This window comes from Papaver somniferum, unplaced genomic scaffold (assembly GCF_003573695.1).
Source record: "Papaver somniferum cultivar HN1 unplaced genomic scaffold, ASM357369v1 unplaced-scaffold_137, whole genome shotgun sequence".
Taxonomy (NCBI): Eukaryota; Viridiplantae; Streptophyta; class Magnoliopsida; order Ranunculales; family Papaveraceae; genus Papaver; species Papaver somniferum.
The window spans coordinates 11,729,870-11,751,580 of NW_020622934.1; positions in this window are offsets into that span (position 1 = coordinate 11,729,870).

The window sequence follows — 21,711 nt, forward strand, 5'->3', positions numbered from 1 at the left end:
CCAAAATACAGATGGAACATGAAGATGAAAGCTACTCTAAACCTTTCTCATCACCCTTTGAGCCATCAATATATTAGGAAGAAGCTCCCTGATGCCCCAACTGATCTTCCTCAACCCCCTCCACCTCGTCCATCCCTTTGTCACTCACCTTCAAACTTCCCCACCTCTGGGGTTCACATCCACCTCTTCGTCCATCACCAACTCCAGAAAAATCTTTACACAACCATATCTCCAGCTCAGTTCGTCCGACGAAATCGGTTCCGATCCAAGTTGGCTCACTAGAAGCACTGTTGTTGTTGGGTAATCGGTTGCGTCAAGTTCACACTTCAGATTTTTAGCCAGTACACAGGATATGGGTCTTTGTGAAAACTTTAGAGTCCGTTTGGCATGGGTGTAGTACAAGGATGTAGTGCAGTCAAGGGCTGCATTCAGTTTAGACATGTTTGGCAGGGGTTCAAATGCATGACATAGGAACCACAGGTAGTCCATACTACCACCAATGGGCGTAGTTGAATACCGACCTCAAAAGGTCTGCATTGTATGTTGCCTTCTACTACAACCTCTAACTACCCCCTTCGACAGTATTTGACCATTTTATTCACTTTTCATATTCTTCTTCTGGGAGAGTTGGTGCTCTTATTTTCAGATTTTCAATAGCTCAGATCATTGATAACGCTGATTAGCAAACACAAAATCATTGTTAGTCACTCTTTTCGTTGCTCTCTTTATTAATAAACCCTTCATCAAAACCATCAAAACCCAACTTTTTATTCCCAGTTGAGCAATCAATCTTCTAATCCTCATCTACAGAGTCCGATGTAGCCCTAGTTTCAAAAGCTTTGGCTTTAACAAACTTTCACTCGGAGCAATTTATGGGAAAATAAGAAGAAAATTTGTAGTGATTATTTGTTAATTCCAATCGAAAAACGAAGAATTGAAGAAGTATTAGATGAAAACTTGAGTTAAAGATTGCAAAGAGAGAAAACTGGGAAGTTTATTGGGTTCACATATTATTGTGGGGCGAGGAAAAATTGAAGATTTCGTTACTAAGTACATGGTGATAGTCAACTATTTTAACAACATATAAGAAATCAAAATAAGTGATTCATGTTTCCGCAAGTACTTGATCTGTTTTTCCTTCATATCTATCCTTGTTTGGATTATTGGTAACATCATATCTATTTTTTGTTGCATCAGATCTATTTTTTTTTTCAATCATAGATCAAACAAATTTTGACATGATCTAATACTTGCGTTGATTAATTTTAATGGTGATTCCAAAACTAAATGAAACCTGTTTAATATTTTGCAAGATCAACTAATATTTCAGAAAGGAAATAATTGTAGGTTACTCTTGTAAAGTGCCAAACGCCATCAGTTTTAATAAATGCAGTCGAATGCAGTGTTGCAGAACTACCTGCAGTTCAACTACCTTGTAATGGAAAAAAATTGTGTGCCAAACGGACCCTTAGGGTCCATTTGGCATGAGTGTAGTACAAGGATGTAGTGCAGTCAACGGTGTAGTCAAGGGCTGCATTCAGTTTAGACATGTTTGGCATGAGTTCAAATGCATGACATGGGAACTACATGTAGTCCATAATACCTCCAATGGGCGTAGTTGAATACCGACCTCAAAAGGTCTGCATTGAATGTTGTCTTCTACTACAACTTCTAACTACCCCTTTTGACAATATTTGACCATTTTATTCGCTTTTCATATTCTTCTTTTGGGAAAGTTGGTGCTGTTATTTTCATATTTTCTTCAATAGCTCAGATAATTGATAATCGCTGATTAGCAAAAAATAATCATTATTAGTCACTCCTTCCGTTGCACTCTTTATTAATAAACCCAACTTTCCATTCCCAGTTGAGCAATCAATCTTCTAATCCTCATCTACAGAGTCCGAAGTATCCCTAGTTTCAAAAGCTTTGGCTTTAACAAACTTTCCCTTGGAGCAATTTATGGGAACATAAGAAGAAAATTTGTAGTGATTATTTGTTAATTCCAATCAGAAACGAAGAATTGAAGAAGTATTAAATGAAAACTTGAGTTAAAGATTGCAAAGAAAGAAAACTGGGAAGTTTATTGGGTTCACATATGATTGTGGGGCGAGGAAAAGTTGAAGCTTCCGTTACTAAATACATGGTGATAGTCAACTATTTTAATAACAGATAAGAAATCAAAATAGGTGATTGATATTTCCGCAAGTACTTGATCTGTTTTTCCTTCATCTCTATCGTTTTTTGGATTATTGGTAACATCATATCTATTTTTTGTTGCATCAGATCTATTTTTATTTTTCAATCATAGATCAAACAAATTTTGACATGATCTAATACTTGCGTTGATTAATTTTAATGGTGATTCCAAAACTAAATGAAACCTGTTTAATGTTTTTCAAGATCAACTAATGTTTTAGAAAGGAAATAATTGTAAGTTACTCTTGTAAAGTGCCAAACACCATCAGTTTTAATAAATGCAGTCGAATGCAGTGTTGTAGAACTACCTTGTAATGGAAAAAAATTGTGTGCTAAACGGACCCTTAGGATCCGTTTGGCATGGGTGTTGTACAAGGATGTAGTGCAGTCAACGGTGTAGTCAAGGGATGCATTCAGTTTAGACATGTTTGGTAGGGGTTCAAATGTAGGACGTAGGAACTACATGTAGTCCATACTACCTCCAATAGGCATAGTTGAATACCGACCTCAAAAGGTATGCATTGAATGTTTCCTTCTACTGCAACTTCTAACTACCCCCTTTGACATTATTTGACCATTTTATTCGCTTTTCATATTCTTCTTCTGGGAGAGTTGGCGCTCTTATTTTCAGATTTTCTTCAATAGCTCAGATCATTGATTAGAAAAAACAAAATCATTGTTAGTCACTCCTTACGTTACACTCTTTATTAATAAACCCTTCATCAAAACGTTCAAAACCCAACTTTTCATTCCCAGTTGAGCAATCAATCTTCTAGTCCTCATCTACAGAGTCCAAAGTAGCCCTAGAAGCTTTGGTTTTAACAAACTTTCCCTTGGAGTAATTTATGGGAACACAAGAAGAAAATTTGTAGTGATTATTTGTTAATTCCAATCGGAAAACGAAGAATTGAAGAAGTATTAGATGAAAACTTGAGTTAAAGATTGCAAAGAGAGAAAACTGGGAAGTTTATTGGGTTCACATATGATTGTGGGGCGAGGAAAAATTGATCTTCCGTTACTAAATACATGGTGATAGTCAACTATTTTAACAAAAGATAAGAAATCAAAATAGATGATTGGTGCTTCCGCAAGTACTTGATTTGTTTTTCCTTCATCTGTATCCTTGTTTGGATTATTGGTAACATCTTTGTTGCATCAGATCTATTTTCTTTTTCAATCATAGATCAAACAAATTTTGACATGATCTAATACTTGCTTTGATTAATTTTAGTGGTGATTCCAAAACTAAATGAAACATGTTTAATGTTTTGCAAGATCAACTAAGATTTTAAAAAGTAAATAATTGTAGGTTACTCTTGTAACGTGCGAAACGCCATCAGTTTTAATACATGCAGTCGAATGCAGTGTTGTAGAACAACTACAGTTCAACTACCTTGTAATGGAAAAAAAATTGTGTGCCAAACGGACCCTTAATGCATGGAGGCCTGTAAGTGATACACGTGGAAAAGAAACTGACACATGGCATGCAGAATGGGCTCAAGCTTTATGGGTTCAATTATTATATCAAAAATACTTATTGTCATCCAGGTAATAAAAAGGGAGAATTAGGCTAAGGCCCCACCCATGGATATCCCATAATATGAGGCCCCTAGTTAAAATAATTTTAAAACCATGCCCCTAATTAAAAATAAATTATAATAGAAGCCGAAATGACCAGAATAACCTTGACTATATAAGTAATTAACCTAGGTTTATTCTTATGCAAACATTATTTTCATTTTAGGAGAGAGAAACCAAATTTCATCTGAGAAACTGCAGAGCGAAAACTGAAAAATCCCAAAATCGAAAACTGAAATTTCAAAGTTGCAGATCGAAGAAAAGGAATCCAAAAACAGGTAGATTTTCTATCAAATCTTCTTCTTCATGTAATATATTTTGTTCTTTTTCGTGTTTTCGATCTGTTTTTGATTTGTTTAATCTCAGTCGTTTTTGATTCACTCTCTTCGTTTCATTCATTTTTTGATTCACTCTCGATCTGTTATTTGATTTATTTTCGATCTGTTATTTGATTAATTCGTTTTTTGATTCAGTCGTTTTTTGATCAAAGAACAAGACAAAGAAAGAAGAAGAAAGAAGACGAAAACGAAGGTAGGTTTTGCATCTGTTTTCGTTTTTTCTTTCAGAGAATGTTTTTTTGATTCAGAGAAAACTAATGCAAATTGAGCATCAATTGATGTTTTCTCAGTTTTCCTTTCTTCGATCTGTTTTCTTAGAGAACATCAATTGATGTTTAGGAGTTTAGGACTACTGCAAATTAATGCTGTTTTTGATTCTGTTTAAACTGCATATTAAGGTTCAATGATGCAAGGAAGAAGAAATCCTCCTGAAGAAGATCCTGCCTTAAGAGGTATTAAGATGTGAAATTATTTGAGTATATGTGTTGTTATGATATCATGCATGCTAGTGAAAACTATATATGTGATTTTGGTTGTGATGTCATGTTATAATCTAATGTAAAAGCTCTTGAATATGTAACTATACAAATAAGGGCCCGTGTAACTATAAGTTACACATTCAAAATCTCAACACTAACTGTATAGTGGTTTGTATATTGAGTGTGTAACTTGTAGTTACACATTCAAGATCTCCAAATAAGCCTATGTAACTGTAAGTTACACATTCAAGATCTCACCACTGACTTTCCAAGGGTCTGTGTAACTATAAGTTACACATTTTGAATATCATGTTTTGATCATATGTAATGCATGGGAATGTGTAACTACAAGTTACACATGCTAAATCTCACCAGTAATGCCTGTAAATGTGTAACTTTACAAAAATGTACATGTGTAACTACAAGTTACACATGCTAAATCTCACCACTAACTTGACAATTGCTTGTGTAACTAAAAGTTACGCATGCAAAATATCACCACTGATTTGCCAATTGCCTGATGCAAAATATCACCTATGTCTGTATTGTGTTTAAATAGTAGTTACACATCAAAAATGATGTCTGTAAATGCAACCTAAACACTCATATGCATGTGTAAGTTAAGGTTACACAACACATAATAGAATGATTCAGTTTGTGTACTTGGAAAATACACATTGTTTGTAACATGAATTTAATTTTGAAGTTAAAAAGGAGTGTATTTGATAAGTACACAACATACTGACTCATGCTATTTTTGTGTGTGATGTGTACATGAAAATTAAGGCAATCGTTGAATGCAATAAAAGATTTGGTAAAGGTAATAAAACCTATAAGCCTGACTTATAGGGCTCAAAACTATCTTAGAAGAGCTGCTTACGGTGAGCTCGTAATGATATATTACAATGAATATAATGAAGATGAACCAAGTACAACAAGACAAATCAGTACCAACAAACACGACGTCGTGAAGCTTTTGAATTGCTTTGATATAGATTGTGAGACACCGTGTTCATTCAAGTTCGGTGATGATAAGTTTATGGAATTTTCACCGGCAAAGTTAGCTGGTATATTTTGCATGCAAAGGATTGGAAGTAGAAAGGGTCAAAAGCTGTTAAAGTACTTTTCTCATCGTGATTTGGATGACAATGTTTTATACAACAAGTTCTTCACTGATATCAAAAATACAAAACATCAGACGACAGTGACTAAGAAGAACATTATAGAGAAGATAACATAATTTATGAACGACATAAATGCTACAGAGAGAAGAAGAAAAGTTGATGAGAAGAATGTAGTTTGTTTGATAGGTTTGTATCTTTGTTGTGTATTATTTTTTGGCGACATAAATGCTAGTGGAGTGAATGTGCGATATCTGAGTATCGTTGAAACATATAAGACGGTGCTCAAGGTGTCGTGGCCATATTTAATACACGAGCACTTGTTTGAAGATATTCTGACTAATGCCAGTATCAACAAGCGTTATTCCTCTCGCCGAGAGCTTATGTAAGTACTTCAAAAAATATTTAAAATCCTCTTGCATTTATAATGTGTGTTGTAAGATTATGATAACATGCTCATATTTTTTAATGTTTGCAAAATGTGATGTGTAATCTGAGGTTACATATACATTTATAATGTGTAACCTGAAGTTACACATCCTTTTTTTTCAAGTGTAAAACCCAAGGCCTTATGTGTAACTTCTGCTTACATAATCACTTGTGCATTTGTAACTTTTGGTTTAAATTGTGCTTGATATACCAAATAGTTTTTGCAGAAATCTTACTTGGACAATGACGGTGATTTCGTGAAATTCTGGATTCCTAAGCTTATTCAGGACTATCACAAGTGAACAACAATTCAGTCAGAATTTTCTCCCCAATGTGCAATAAAAATACACACTACACACTGCTGTATTATGACTTGATGAACACTAATCCTTGGTCCCACATGAACTCTTCAGACGTTAAGAAACTCAGGGAAGAACATTTACAGCAAGCCAAGAAATATGCATTTGTAATAACTACAGAACTGACACTCCGCTGTCCTCTTGGAATGAATGAAAAAGCCAGAAATCTCGCTTCACCCAAACAAGGTTCATTTCCCGACTGTCTTCTATTTGTATGCAATTACATGAAGATCAGGATGAAGAATAAACCACTTGACAAAAAACAAACCACACATATGGTGAGATGGTTGGCTGACAAGGTGAACTGCATGAGAGGAAGCATGCTTTATAAGATTCTTTCAGATCCATCCAGAGATGTGTAAAGCAGTCATTTGGATTACAAAAAGTGATATACTTGCAAATATGTTGTTAACTACAAGCTGTTGTTATACTTGCAATATGTTGTTGCAGAAAAATAAAAAAGTTTGGTCGATGCAAACCTACATGAAGGAAACTAAAAAAACAAATATTCCAAGACAATTAAAAAACCACACATAAACCTGTACTCCCAGAAATGGACTTTGATAGCTTCAAGCTAGGGGGCGTGTACTTTGGAGGATTCTTACAACCTGCCTTGTTGTGACTAGCTTCCTTGCAATTGCTACAATGAACTTTCCTCTTTGATTTCTTTCCACCTTTACTTATTGTTGATGGTGGTTTTTAACTTAGGGTTAAAATCATAAAACCTTACATCTGACATGACGTCACTACGACCACAAGCACATTTATTGAATCATTCAACATGCCTACGTAAAAATTACTAGGTACCTTTTTTTTATACGCTATATTCCACGGTAGAACCTTCAATACTGACCGGCAACATCTCCGCGCCAAGGCATGCCAACCATGCCAGCCGCACCACAGTGCAAATGGCATGCCATGCCAGCCACATCTCCGCGCCAAGGCATGCCAACCATGCCAGCCGCACCATGGTGCCAATGGCATACCATGCCAGCCACATCTCCGCGCCAAGGCATGCCAATGGCATGCCGTGCCAGCCACATCTCCGCGCCAAGGCATGCCATCCGCACCACAGTGCCAATGGAATGCCATGCCAGCCACTTCTCCGCGCCAAGGCATGCCAACCATACCAGCCGCACCATAGTGCCAGGCATGCCAACCATGGCAGACGCACCACAGTGCCAATGGCATACCATACCAGCCACATCTCTGCGCCAAGGCATACCAACCATGACAGCCGCACCACAGTGCCAATGACATGCCATGCCAGCCACATCTCCACGCCAAGGCATGCCAACCATGCCAGCTTCCCCACGGTACCATGGCATACCATGCCAGCCACATCTTCGCGCCAAGGAATGCCAACCATGCCAGCCGCACCATAATGTCAATGGCATGCCATGCCAGACACATCTCTGCGCCAAGGCACGCCAACCATGCCAGCCGCACCAAGATGCCAATGACATACCACGCCAGCCACATCTCTGCGCCAAAGCCATGCAGGCCCTACGACATGTCGATGTCTGCCAAACGAAAGATTGCAACAATCAACGGCTACCCTTCCATCTGAGATGCAGATCTCAGTCGTCCAAGTTCGCCACCTAACGCATGGCAACTTTCGGCCCAAGTCCAAACATCACGATTTTGCCAAAATCCTAATTTTGGCCGCGCCTAAAATATGCCAAAGCCATGCCAACCCTACCATATACCGTTGGCTGCCAAACGAAGGGTTGCAACAATCAACAGCTATCCTTCAATCTGAGATGCAGATCTCAGCCGTCCAAGTTCGCCACCTAACGCATGGAAACTTCCGGCCCAAGGACAAACATCACGGTTTTGCCAAAACCCTAATTTTTTCCGCGCCTAAAATATGCCAAAGCCATGCCGGCCCTACCACATGCCGCTAGCTGCCAAACGAATGGTTGGAACAATCAACGGCTACCCTTCCATCTGAGATGCAGATCTCAACCGTCCAAGTTCATCACCTAATGCATGGAAACTTCCGGCCCAAGGCCAAACATCACAGTTTTTCCAAAACCCTAATTTTGGCCGTCCCTAAAATATACCAAAGCCATGCCAACCCTACCACATGTCGCTGGCTTCCAAACGAAGAGTTGCAACAATCAACGGCTACGCTTCCATATGATATGAAGATCTCAGACGTCCAAGTTCACCACCTAACGCATGGAAACTTCCGGCCTAAGGCCAAACATCACGGTTTTGCAAAAACCCTAATTTTGGCCGCGCCTAAAATATGCCAAAGCCATGCCGGCCCTACCACATGCCGCTGGCTGCCAAACGAAGGGTTGCAACAATCAACGGCTACCCTTCCATCTGAGATGCAGATCTCAGCCGTCCAAGTTCGCCACCTAACGCATGGAAACTTCCAGCCCAAGGCCAAACATCACATTGTTGCCAAAACCTTAATTTTGGCCGCGCCTAAAATATACCAAAGCCATGCCGGCCCTACCACATGTCGTTGGCCGCCAAACAAAGGGTTGCAACAATCAACGGCTACCCTTCCATCTGAGATGCAGATATCACCCGTCCAAGTTCGCCACCTAACGCATGGCAACTTCCGTCCCAAGGCCAAACATCACGGTTTTGCCAAAACCCAAATTTTGGCCGCGCCTAAAAGATGCCAAAGCCATGCCGGCCCTACCAAATACCGCTGGCTTCCAAAAGAAGGGTTGGAACAATCAACGACCACCCTTCCTCCTGAGATGCAAATCTCAGCCGTACAAGCTTGCCACCGAACGCATGGCAACTTTTGGCCCAATGCCAAGGCCTAATTTTGGCTGCACTTAAACTATGCCAAAACCCTAGTTTTGGCCGCTCCTAAACTACGCCAAAATCCTAACTCGGCCGCGCCTAAACCATGACACTAGCTTCAAATGAAGGGTTGCAACAATCAACGTCCACACTTCCTCCTGAGATACGAATCTCAGCCATACAAACTTACCACCAAACAATTTGTGGCAATCTCTTGGCCACGATGCCAATTCTTGGCCACAACGCCAAAACTCTAATTTGGTCGTGCCAAGAGAATGCAAGCGCTGCAACCATGCCGCTGGTTTCCAAACGAAGAGTTGAAACAATCTACGGCTACCCTTCCTCCTGAGATGCAGATATCATCCGTACAAACCTGCCACCAAATGACTCGTGGCAATGTCTTGGTTGCGATGCTAACTCTTGGTCACGGCACCAACATGGCTACGATGCCTATTCTTTGGTCACGACACCAACTTGGCTACAAACGCCAAATCCTTTGGCAACGCCACACGTAGAAACATGCTACACGTTTTCCACGAAAACACTCGAGACATCAAAACATGTCACAAACTGGGGGATGCTCATCAGGGTATTGGTCTGGCGGTTTACAACGTGTGGCGTACACTAAGCCCGTTACAGGAAAGTGTCATAAGGGTGAGGCGGTTAGTAAATACAAGAAGTAATGGTGAAACATTTCCTTCATTATGGAAACATCAATTCCAAACGTTACGCGTTACCATTTTCTTCAATTTACTCAACGGTTTCCACTTCTTACGAGACCAGGGTACGTTTCGTTGCGACTTGTATAAATAGGTCTCACCTATTTCCACCAAAAGGAGGTTTTGGAGTCAGGAGAATACAACACTCAGAAATCACTTTTTAGCTATCCCAACTGTTATCTTTCCACTTTCTGATACAAGTCGTCAAAAAACTACTCTTCCCGAATCAACTATTCTGGTCTCAACACTCTCTTCTCTTCCCTCCCTAGACCAACCCTTCTCCTTCACTTTGTGACCGAAGCAAGTCTGGAACAACGATTTCTTGGTTTAGGCCGGATTTGTACAGATTGATCTCTTGAATCAAAGTACTCCCTTGCAGTACATTGTTTAGGGTTTAAACTCGTTTCTCACCCACACACTCGAAATTACCAAAATCAGCAGAAATTGTTTTCACCCTCAAACACTTGGCTACGGTGCAAACTCTTGGCCACGGTGCCAAAACCCTAATTTGGCCACGGTGCCAAAGCCCTAATTTGGCCAAGCCAAAGCCATGCCGGCCATACCTCCATGACGTTGGCTGCCAAACAGAAGGTTGCAACAATCAACGACTATCCTTCCTTATGAGATGCAAATCTCAGCCGTACAAGATCGCCACTAAACCAAACGACTTGTGGCAACTTTTGGCTACGCTTCCAACTCTTTGGCCATGACGCACACTTAGTTATGCCAATTCTATGATCACGGAACCAAACCCTAATTAGCCACGCCAATAGCATGCGCAAGCCATGCCAGCACCGTGGACACGCCACTGGCTACCAACGGAAGGTTTCCACAATCAACGGCTAACCTTCCTATAAAGATGTAAAATCTCGACCGTCGAAAGGTCACCACCGAGCCGGCAAGCCTACCAAGCTCAACTTTCCAAACAATAACAACATGCTACACAAAACACTCGAGACATCAAAACATGTCACAAACTGGGGGTTGCTCATCAGGGTATTGGTCTGGAGGTTTACAACATGCGGCGTACTCTACTCCCGTTACAGGAAAGTGTCATAAGGGTGAGGCGGTTAGTAAATACAAGAAGTAATGGTGAAACGTTTCCTTCATTATGGAAACATCAATTCCAGGCGTTACCCGTTACCATTTTCTTCCATTTACTCAACCGTTTCCACTTCTTACGAGACCAGGGTACGTTTCGTTGTGACTTGTATAAATAGGTCTCACCTACTTCCACCAAACGGAGGTTTTGGGGTCAGGAAAATACAACACTCAGAAATCACTTGTTAGCTATCCCAACTGTTAGCTTTCCACTTTCTGATATAAGTCGTCAAACAACTACTCTTCCCGAATCAACTATTCTAGTCTCAACACTCTCTTCGCTTCCCTCCCTAGACCAACCCTTCTCCTTCACTTTGTGACCGAAGCAAGTATGGAACAGCCATTTCTTGGTTTAGGCCGGATTTGTACAGATTGATCTCTTGAATCAAAGTACTCCCTTGCAGTACATTGTTTAGGGTTTTAGACTCGTTTCTCATCCACACATTCGAAATTACCAAAATCAGCAGAAACTGTTCTCATCCTCAAACACTTATAATCCTTTTCCCTTGGGGTCTACCTGGTTGTCTCTTTACGATAGGAGGGTTGATGGTGTTGTCTTTATCAATATCAACAGGCCTGTTGTAGTTGGGAATTGGCTGGATAGCATGCAAATAAGTCTTCCTAAAATAGTCGCTCGTAAAGTACGGTGAAATGAAATCAATAGCTTCACGTTTAATCTTTCGTATGGTTGCAAGAGCATGAGCACAAAGGAAACCGTATAAACACCACATTCAAAGAAAAAAAAACAAAAACAAAGAATATAAACATTCAAAAAAACAGCATTGCATATGCAGGATGTCTATCTTTCAGTTACACATGCATATACAGAATGTGTAACTGGTAGTTACATATTCTTATACCTAGTGTAACTAGAAGTTACACACCCTGTAAACTTTCAAAAAATTAACATACAAAGAGAAAAAAACATAAGAAAGAAAACCTTTGACAGGTGCAGGTCCAGTGTTCTAGATCCACTCTGTGTGTTCTTTCGCTTAAACCTTCAAACAACGGTAGGACTAACAACCAACACTTTCCAAGCCAAACCTTCATCTTGTAGAGACTCAAGCCTCTTCTCATACTCTGGAGTTAATGGAGTCATCATACTATCACCAACAACACGATGCTTTGCCATTTTTTCATAACTTTCATCCTAATCTGAAAAGAAAAAGAAAAATAAAACTTATGAATCTACAAAGTGACAAAACAAGAAACAAAGACAAAAAAAAACAGAAAAAACACTCTACTAACCTGATCAAGAAGATCAAATGCAGGCATCTTCTTGTGAACCTTAATCCAGCTATTGAATAATTCTGCTAGAGTACTAGATGTACGTCCATACCGACAACCTTGGAAAAACGCATTCACATATGATTCAGGTGGGATGGTTTCTATGTAATCAGCCACCCAATCGCAATTCAGATCTCTTATTTTCTGTATGGCCTTAGTAAGGGTGCACATGGTACGATTCGGCTCGGTTCTTGCCGAGGCCGAGTACCTGTACCTCCCTAACCTCGATTCTAAAATTTTGGACCGGTACCTGTACCCTGTACCTCGGTTCCGGTACCATTCGGTGTACGTGCGGTACCAGGTACGGTTCCGGTACTAGCCTCGGTTCCAGACAAAAAAAATCGAAAGGTGAAAGATTTAACAATTGGGCTTTTGTTTGATTTTCTGTTCAGTAAATATTTGGTGACATTCTATAGCTTTATGATAATTTGATCTGTAATTTGTTTATGGAGATGGAATTACTTTATTGATTTGCGGGGTAGCGGTGATAGATGTTAGTTGTGCTGGCTGTGATGGATTTTATGTACATTTCTGAAGCCTTTGTTCTCTATTGTTCAACGCAAACGATAGCAAAAGTAGATCAATATATTATCAATTTCAATTTATTCCTTCAAATTTATAACAAACCCAACTCTCATGAACCTTGATTGATTCATACACACCCTTTAATCCATCCAGTTATCACCAATTTCAACAGCAGCAGATCGGTATTGATTGATTCATACACATCCTTTAATCCATCAAGTTATCACCAATTTCAATAGCAGAAGATCGATCTTTTAAATTAGTCTTCAGCTTGTTTTAATCTTTCAGCTTGTTTAAATCTAATGGAGTTCTTCTCCTTCTCAGAGAGAAGAGAAGACGGAAAAAAAAAGAAGAAGAAAATGAGAAACCCTAGACTTATGTTCTATATATACCACCCCTAAGTCCAATGGCTATTATTAGTTCACTACCCCTAGATCTAAAGGCTATAATTAATCGGTACACTCGGTCTGGGACGGTACGGGACCTATATAAAACCGTGTACTTGTACCTCCTTAGCCCCGGTTCCTATTTTTTGGACCGGTACCTGTACCCCCTTCCTAGGTTTGGTACGAAAAGGGGTACGGTTCCACCGATTCCGGGACGGTCCATCGGTCCGGCTCGGTTCTTGTGCAACCTTAGGCCTTAGCACGGTTTTCAGGTGAGAGTGCGTATGTCGCTTCTTGGAAGTGGTCAAGAACGAGAGAGTACCTAGGATCTGATCCATTGATCGGGAGATTAGTCTTCAAATGATAGTAACAGAAGCTATGGAATGAGTCTGGATAGACAAGTGGAACACCACGCAAGAGTCCTTTATGGCGATCAGAATGGAAGGTGATTGGTCTCCCGTCACCAACAACTTGAGTCAGATTTCTTAAAAACCACTCCCAGTTGTCGTTATTTTCATAATCCACTAGTGCCATAGAAAGGCGAAAAAATCCTACAAATTGTGCAGAAATGAAGTTAAAACAAGTTACATAAAAACAGAAAACAATGTGTAATTTCAAGTTACAGATGCTAGTAGTATAATATGTAACTTAAAGTTACAGATGTTATTCCCCAATGTGTAACTCTCAGTTACACATGTATAACTCTCAGTTGCAGTTGTTCAGAAAACTTAAAAAACATACCTTTATCACCATTGATCCCAGTAGCTGCCATCAAGCAGCCTCTGAATCTACCAGTAAGGAAAGTAGCATCCAAATAGACCATTGAACGACATAACCGGTACCTTTTGATGCATGCATCAAACGAGATGAAAATCCGTTTGAACTCTTTTTTTGCAGGGTTAAATTGAAAGTCTATCACACCACCTGGGTTAGTTTCCCTTATAGCATTAATATACCATACCAAGTGCGAGTATGACTTCACATCGTCACCATAAATAGTCTCATAAACCTTTTACCTACCATTATAGGCCTGATAATACTCCATTGTAATTCCATAGTTGGTATGGAAATCATCCGCAATTTTCCTTGGCTTCTTGTGAGGATTTTGCGAACTTCTTCCTCGATCAAACTAGACGTGAAGCTGGTTGAGTATTTTTGATTCAAATTGCGCCCACCATCACCACAAGTGTGCTCAGGGTTATATGCTCTAACCTGAGAAAGTTGATACAAAATATAAACAAATCAACCAAACACCAATCTGGTGCAAAAAAACATCATGTGTAAACCAAAGTTACACATATTGTAACAAAAACTACAATAGAAGCTGGAAAACACCAATCTGGTGCAAAAAAACATCATGTGTAAAACCAAGTTACACATACTGTAACAAAACTAGAAGAAGAAAAAACACCAATTTGGTGCAAAAAACATCATGTGTAACCCAAAGTTACACATACTGTAACAAAACATCATATGCTAAAAATATAACAGAACAAAAGAAAACTACCTGAAACATTTCGTTTCTTTTATCAATGGAAGTTGCATGAAATTTCCAGCCGCATTCTTTTACTGCACACTTAGCCGTGAACCTAGAACGCTCATTGTGTGTTACAACCATATTGAAACCAGTGCGAAGACGGTACTTGGTGTAAGCAATCCTGACTTCCTTAACCCCTTCAACAAAAACATGACCAATTTCACCAAGGACCTTAGGTCAACCATCCAACAACAATGGTTTTGCAGGCTTTCTCATATCTTCCAGATACATTCCAACTGAGCTATTGTTTCTCGAAGGCGTACTAAAACCATCAGAAACATAAGAAACTGCCCTAGAGATAGATGAGGAGGCTACATGAGTAACATTTTGCAAGAATATACCAAAACTGGTCTTGTTCTTATTATTTGTGAGGGAAGCAAGAGCTTGACGCGAATAATCACAGTCGACCGGGAGATCTTTCCCACCTTCTTGGAAGAAGAAACAAATACCAAGTGGATTAAAATGCTTTCATTGCCTGCAAACTTCGTCTTTAAACTCATCAAGTGTGGTTTCAATACTAACACGAATGGTGATGAAATCGGAAAAGTAGCGAACAACAACAATGGAACTAGCAATAGCCATGACAACCTGAAAAAAAACGAAAGCAATTCAATAATAATATGCAAAAAAAAAACAACGAACGCAATTCACTCGGAGGCGTTTCCCCCTCGTGAGAAGTATATCCTATGAAGCAAGATAAAAATCAAAGGAGCAATCAACATACTCAACAAATGAAAACAAGAAAAAAATTGTTTTAAAGATACACAAGCAAAAATTAAACATGCTACAGAGCAATATGTGTAACTTCAAGTTACACATTTTACAAAACAGCATGTCTTCCCAGATTTGTTGTTGTGTTCTTATACCAACAAATATTAACAACAATAATAAAAGAAATTCCATCTAGTACATTTATTCTCAGATAACACATGCAATAACAAATAGCACTTACACATGCTACATGACAATATATGTAACTTGAAGTTACACATTTTATAAAAATATATCTATACCTAGATTTGTTGTTCTTCTTCAGATACAATGTTGTTTCTTCTTCTTCTTATAATCAACAAATACTAACAAGAATTATAAACTTAATTCATCAAATACTAGATCCCTTCTTCTTATAATCAACAAATACAAGATCTCTTCTCAAATCAATAAGAAATGCAATAATCCAAAAACAAAATTGAAAAATTAAAAACAAATTCGAAATCAAACAACAACAAGAATTTGTACCTAGTTTTGTTATTGTTCTTCTGAAATAATCTGGTTTCTTCTTCCTCTTCTTCGTATCAAAAAATTCCAAATCTGAAAAAAAAAAAAAAAAAAAAAAAAAACCAAAATCATAAAATCGAAATCAATAAGCTCAAACAACAACAGATTCGTACCTATATTTGAGCTTCCTCTATTCTAACCTGTCTTCTACCTCTTCTCATACTCAACAAAATATATAAAAAAAACGGAAATCAGTAGAAGATCGAAATCAAAAAATCGATCAGAAAACTATTGAATCAAATGTATTTGATACAAACAGAAAATATAAATTGAAAAAACCTATTTGCTGTTCATAAGATTTTTAGCCCCACATCGGGGAGTTTCCACTTTTTAGTTGTTTTAAGAGACTATATAAGATTTTTAGCCGCACATCGGGGAGTTCCTCTTCTTAAGTTGTATTTGTCAATTATAGAAACAAATTAACTACTTTTGTAAAATCTACGGGAAAGGGGCTATTCTATATTTTAGAGGGACTCCTAAGGAAAAATATTTTATAGCGTTTCTTAAGCGTTCGCGATTTTCCGTAACGGTTTTTTCGGAGTTGCCAAGATCAAGTTGAGCATCTACTACATATGCTAGTAGTATATGTATTAGGGTGTTTTATCCTGGAGATATCCGTCCTGTGAGGGCTATAGCATCACTCTTGAGTGTAGCCGGGCGCTAATGTCTTAAAGGCAATGTGTTGAACACATGACTCACTCTGTTTTTCCAAAGTTTTGCTTTGTTGCTGTTTCGGAGATTTGGGGAGCTCATCCGATTCATAAAATCAATCACGTCCATTATAAAGGAGATAAGTATCAATAACTTTTGCTTATTTGATTTTTTCCTTATTTTTGATTATTGCACCCAACATCTTCTAAGCTGATACCTGAAAGCACACCAAGAGTATGCAGCTAAGAACAACTTTTGATCCATAATATGCACATATATAATTTATCATTATAATATTATCTTATAATGCCTATTTTCGACTGAAACTTTCTGAATTTCAATTGCTAAGACATGATGAAATTATAATTTAAATTTTAATCTTGAGATTGATTTCGGTGAGCTATTGTTGTCATATGATATGATTCAATGAATAAACCTTGTAGTTAAAGTTTTGAGATGTGGTTTTATATAGGAGTTAATGTTTTGAGATGTGTGAATTTTGAATTTTACATGATCTGTTTTTCGAGTATCACTGGTTTATTTAGCATTAGTGAAGCAAGATGCTATTCTTTTTGTTAGACTGGATCATGCCATATGTTGTTGCTGGTGGTGGTGATGATCCTCAATTATGTCGGTAGATATACTAATTTAATGTGTAACTTCTAGTTACACAGTCGAATTGGTTGTGTAACTTTCGAATACACATGCCATATCTATGTGTAACTTCTGGTTACACAAGTCATATGCATATGTAACTGTTGGTCACACATCTATTTGCGTAATTTTATCTAATTGTTTTAGCAATCTAAATGAGTATCTACAGTATCTTATTGCCATTACTGATCTAAATCATAGGAAAATAAGTGTGGCATGGATTTGAACATCTCTTATTGCATTGAATAGTTTTATAGTCATTGTATTGAGTGCATTAATATGAATAACCCGGAAAAATTATGGCTATAGCTTACAAAGTACCTTGATACGAAATATGTAATTGTTGAGTTACACATGCATACGAAATATGGCATGTGTAACTCAAAATTATATATGTAAGATTGAAGGTTAGTATGAGAATGAATACAAAGTACCTTGATACGAAATATGTAACTGTTGATTACACATGCATATGGCATGTGTAACTCAAAATTACATATGCATTTTGTATGTGCACCAGCTTATTATACATGCTTTTTTTTAGGATTGTTTAGAGTATGGATGTGTAACTGCTAATTACACATGATAAGTATATATGCAACTTCTAGGTACACAAGCTAAATTCATGTGTAGCTACTAGTTACACATGCTAATTGAATGTGTAAGTTTCAGTTACAGATTCCACATGCATGTGTAATTTCTGATTACACATCCCTCTTCGTAGTTTCTTTTTTCTAATTACTTTAAGTTGGCTTAAATGGTATACTCCTGATTTTTTTTTCTTTCATCCTATACTGTTTACCTTGCTAAAGAATTTATCTGTTTATGATGTCTACCAGCTTCCAACCTCATACTTTTTATGTATTTGACTCTTCTTTTACTAGCCTACAGGCATTACTAGTTGGGTATTTGACTATATTTTTTCCTGGAATTTGCAGATTTCCTTGACTGGACCAAATTGGAAGATTTTTGGTGCTTCACGAGGATTTATATTATCGGATATAGTGGATTATTTTTAGGATTTCGCTTTCCATATCTCGTGTTTTAATTCATTTATTTTGTTCAAACAACAAATTACAATAATTGTAGTAATTGATGAGCGGACAAATTATTGTAAATGAAAATTAGAGTAATCCATGTATTTTATGATGAATAACTTGTAGATACACATACATATATCATGTGTAATAAAAAGTTACACATGCCATACAAGTGTAACTGTGCATTACACATATCATAAGGATGTGTAACTTCTGGATACACATGCCATTTGCATGTGTAACTTCTGTTTACACATTCACACTATGCTTTAATAATTTTGGGCCTAGAATTTAATCATTTTGGACCTAAATTGAAATTTTATTTAATTATGGGCTTGACAATATGCATAAGGGTATCAAGGTCTTTTAATAATTTCGGGCCTAGATTTAAACTTCTTTTAATTAAGGTCCTCATATTATGGGTTATCCATTGGGGCCTGAGCATAATTTTCCCTTTTAAAAAAGGATCCCAAATCAGTTGGACTAACCCAACAAGACCAAAACATACACTTATTCTCTAATTCTAAGACTACCTAATAGTTTTTACTTTTTTTTTCTCCTTATTCTAATTCTAGGAAAATAAAATTTCTTTCATAAAAGAGGAGAAAACCTCAAAATTAAAGAGATAACAAACGTCTTCTGAAGAAGTCGTTTGTGTTCGTGACTTGTACATTCCAATTTTGGATATCTAGATAGTTCATAGTGGCTAAAAGACTTTTACTATTCCAGTTATTTTGGATAGTGATTATCTGTTATAAGAGACTGACAGGTTTGCTTCCCAAATGATATTGTATCTACTTGTTATAACAAAATCCATAGCTTTAAAATTTATATCAAAGTGTGAATTATTTCCAACGTCCGAGCTTCATTTGAATCTTCTTTCTCTAGCTTTAGCATACACTCTTATTAACAACTTGAGAGTGGGTTGTGAATCACTTTGAAAAATGATATGGTAGCCACTCATTTCAACCGCCCATTGAAAAGCCGCCTCAGCTCCTGCTACTTCTAATTGTTCTCTGGTAGTACAGTTTCTCCAGCTACCTCTAGCTTCAATGGCTCTTCCTGCAAAATCTATCATAGTTACACCAACCCCTGAACTAGTTATAGGATCATGCATAGATAAGGCTATATTTATCGTTATTGCTATGTATCTCGAAGTATCCTGAGGTTGACTTCTAGTGATAATTAATGAGTCATAATTTAGAGGGTTGTAGTATAAGGTTTGCATGATATTGTAATTTTCCCTGTTCGCCGACATGAAACTATTTATGAATTTTACAATCTTCTTGCTGTTAGAACACTATTTTGAATTTCCTGTTGAACACGCTATTACAACTTGCCTTCCAAACATGCCATGTTACAATACTACAGAAAACCTTTCATTCCATTGCATTATTTTCTCTATCTATTTGAGTAAACCAACCATTTAACCAATCATGAAAAGTGTTAGCATTTTGTATAACATTATAAATATCAAAATTAAGATGCATCATACCTGTTTCGTGAAATTACATGTCATAAATAAGTGAGTAAGAGATTCCTCCTCCACATTACAGAGCCTGCAGCATACATCTATTTCTGGTATTATGTCAGCAACTCTCACACTATTTGGAAGTATAGAGTGTGCTGCCTTCCAGATAAAGTTCTTGATTGAAGGGGTTATTTTCATTTCCCATATTTTGTTCCACTGCATGTTAGTTCCTTCATTATAATTAATGTTTTTATATAAATATTTAACAGTAAAGTTACCTGTGTTGTTTAAAGTATAGTGAGGAACATCTGTTAAACCATTACTAGGAATTTGTATCATTCTTATCTTGTCTACAGTAATTTTGTTGAAGCAACTTGCTAGTTTGTTAAATCCTATGTTTTATTAATTGTAATAAAATGACATAGTTTAGTGATACCTACACTTCCTAACCTAGTAATGTTTTCAGTTGGTTTAACATCTGGAATCCAGTAATCGTCCCATATATCTATGTTTTCTCTATATCCCAACTCCCAAAAGCAATATTTCTTTAAGTAAGCCATTCCTAGTAGTATACCTTTCCAATCCAACTATCACTTTGGTTTGGAACAATGCTTATATGAAGTATACCACACATAGGATAGTACTTAGCTTTAAGACTTTTATCCATTAAAGAATGAGGATTTTTGTACAGTATCCATCTCGTTTTAGCCAACATAGCTATATTAAAAACTTACATGTTTTGAAATCCTAAACCTCCTTCCTCCAAAGATTTACACATGTTATCCCAAGCCATAAGACAAATATCTTTTTTATCTTTCTCATTCAAGCCTTTTTCATCTCTCCCTCACCAAAAGTTTCTTTGCAGTTTAGTTATATGATTACAAATCTTAACAGCTATTCTAAAACAATTCATTTGGTAAACACAAATTGATGAAGAAATATTTCTAATCATTACAGCTATTCCTTCAGGGTTTAGGAGCTCACTTTCCATCCTATCAATCTATTTTTCATTTTTCTACCAGGGGTTCGAAATATTTTATTTTTGAAGTGCCGATGAACCTAGGTATTTGTCATTTATAGGTATTTCATTTACTCCTAGAATTTGCTTCACACTATTCCTAAGAGTAGGATCAGTTTTAGAGCTAAAAAAGACCCCTGATTTGGTTAGATTAATCAATTGACCTGATGTTTCCCCATAATCATTAAAAAATTTAACAAGACTGTTTCAAGAGAGATTATCGGCTTCACAAAATATAATACAATCATCTGCAAACATTAACTGACTAATAGAAAGGGCATTGTTGGGGATTTTTATTCCTTTTATTGAGCCAAGGTCTTGAACATGAGTTAGGGTTCTTGAAAGGGGCTCCATCCAAGACAAAAATAAGCATGGAGATATAGGATCTCCCTGTCTCAATCCCCTAGTGGGTTTAAAAAATTCAGCTGGGAATCCATTAATGAGAATTGCTAGAGTAGTGGTAGAGATACATTGGTAAACAAGATTACACCATTTTTCATTAAAACCCATTCTCTGCATGATACGGATTGGGAAATTCCATTCCACTCAGTCGAAAGCTTCCGACATGTCTATTTTTAGGCCCATAAGGCCTTTTCTACTTTTATTGTTTCTGATTTTATGAATTATTTCATGGGCTAAAGTGATATTTTCAGAAATTTGCCTTCTAGGAATGAAAGCAAACTGAAAAGGGGATATGATTTTGCTAAAGAGGCCTTTCATTCTATTTGCCATAAGTTTAGAGATGATTTTATAAGTTGTGTTTTCTAAG